The 1,861-nt window shown below is 48.7% G+C and overlaps 1 protein-coding gene across 3 annotated transcripts in view; it reads left to right on the top strand.

Moving 5' to 3' along the window:
- Positions 1-1,861, top strand: part of LOC139051043 (beta-scruin-like) — a 32,248-nt gene that overhangs the window by 18,848 nt on the left and 11,539 nt on the right. Inside the window, exon 1 of one of the 3 annotated variants that reach the window (XM_070528085.1) lies at positions 161-294. The exons of the other annotated variants lie outside the window; for them this stretch is intronic. The gene's annotated coding sequence lies outside the window, so the exon portion shown is untranslated. Of the gene's footprint in view, positions 1-160; positions 295-1,861 lie in introns of those variants that run through there. 3 annotated transcript variants of the gene reach the window in all.

Here is a 1,861-nt window from a genome sequence, read left to right as displayed (position 1 = left end):
TACCGTTGCCGCACCACCACCACTTCGATGACGATGACGATCCTGTAGATCGTGGCACGTATGCCCACAATGGTGGATGGGCGACGAATCGGGCCGTAGAAGAGAGATAGAACTAAACTTTTATTTTATGAAACGGTAATCCGAGTCAGGACCCGTTTGACCTTAGGTGGGAGGATTCCTTATTCCAAGAACCCTCTTGCTTGGGCTGTCTCCTTGGCCCGGGCGGCGAGACTGCGTTGGTCGTCCAGGTCATCGAAAGCTTGGCCTCCCACATTTCAGTTGTATGGATCTGCGGTGAGTTGGAGCGCTCTTCTTGTGCGTAGAACAATAAGAAAATAGCCGGGGAAGATGGCAAGAGTGAAAATACTACGAGAATAACGCAGCTAGTAATTATGGATTATAATGCTGTTTTACATCAATATCTGCTTGACAGTAGGGGGATATTAATTGTTTAGCAGTGAGTCTACTATAATAAATAGCAGGTGGTGATAAACTTTATTGAAAGGGGGAAGGGTAAAGAGGGACGTGGCTGAGCGTTAGGGCTCAAGTAAGGCCCTGGGCCTGCTTGGCCTTTTCCGCCCAGTCCACCAGTTCCAATTGTCGGTCGACGTCCCCGGAACTGAGCCAGGCTGTCCAGTCAGTCTCGCTGCTGACGGGGGGATGAGAGAACGGGAGCGAGGTGCATTCCCACATTATGTGTGTGAGTGTTCCTGTTTCTGAACAGAGCCTACATTTGTCGCTTTCCCTGCCCCCTGTGATTTTGTTAATGTATTTTGGGTGTGGGTATGTATTTGTCTGAAGTCGCCGAAACGCGACCGCTTGCGTTTTGTCGAGTTGCTTGGCCGGTGGTGGGAGCGCGCGACGCCTCAAGCGATACCGATGGGCTATTTCATAATAAGTCTCGCAGGGTTCCTCGTGTGTCTCCTCCTCATTCACGCCGTCCGCATCCGCGGACGAGGCTCGGCGCGCGAGATCTCGAGCCAAACTGTGAGCCGACGCGTTGCCGGGCACAGCCGCGTGAGCGGGGGTCCACACGAGGGTTTTCAAGCCGCTTAGGGGGCGTCGTGTGAGGACATGGTACGCCTGTTTGCAAATTCTACCACGGACGAAATTGCCGATGGCCTGCTTGCTGTCGCTGATGACGGTATTTGCGTCCGCATGCATGGAAATTTAAAGGAGAAATTAAAGGAGAAAAATTTAATGGAGGAAATTTAAAGTTGGAAGAAGTAAAGAAAGAAGAGAAGCCGATTGATGACGAATAAACTAATTCAAAATTTGCATGCGAATTTCAAAGAAAGAAAAGGAAGCCTAATGTCAAATTAACGCAGCAATATTTTGCGTTGAGAATGAAATTGCACGCTGCAAGTTAAACAAACCTGTGGCTGAAACCGTGATGAGCGTGGCCTTTCAAAATGTAGCACGTGCCCACAACCTGGAATGGGCCACCAAGAATGGAATGGAATTCACGAATGATTGCAGCAATGTTGGAAGAACTGGAAATGGTATAACTGGGAAAAAACGACTATTCTGTGATTGAGAATGATGTTTAGCGAAAAAAAAAATTCACTGAATGATTTAGACTGGAAGGAATTAAGAATGATGAAAGGGATAGTGAAAAAAAAGATGGCCTCCTATCCACGCTGTGAAGGTGGCTGGACAGCGAAGCTGTAAACGACACCCAGAACGATTACCCATTGGGACGTAGGTTGAAATTATTGACGTGGCGACATTCACGGACACTTTACCTAGTTATTATCCTGAGACCTTTTGGCGGCCTGCGACTTGGCTTGCGCCGCTGCTTCGTGTACCTACAAAGAGTGGACCAGAGATGAAAGAAATTCGCCGCGCCTCGTATGCACGC

The sequence above is a fragment of the Dermacentor albipictus genome, chromosome 10, assembly GCF_038994185.2.
Source record: "Dermacentor albipictus isolate Rhodes 1998 colony chromosome 10, USDA_Dalb.pri_finalv2, whole genome shotgun sequence".
NCBI classification, from domain to species: Eukaryota; Metazoa; Arthropoda; class Arachnida; order Ixodida; family Ixodidae; genus Dermacentor; species Dermacentor albipictus.
This window is presented reverse-complemented; position numbering and strand designations above follow the sequence as displayed.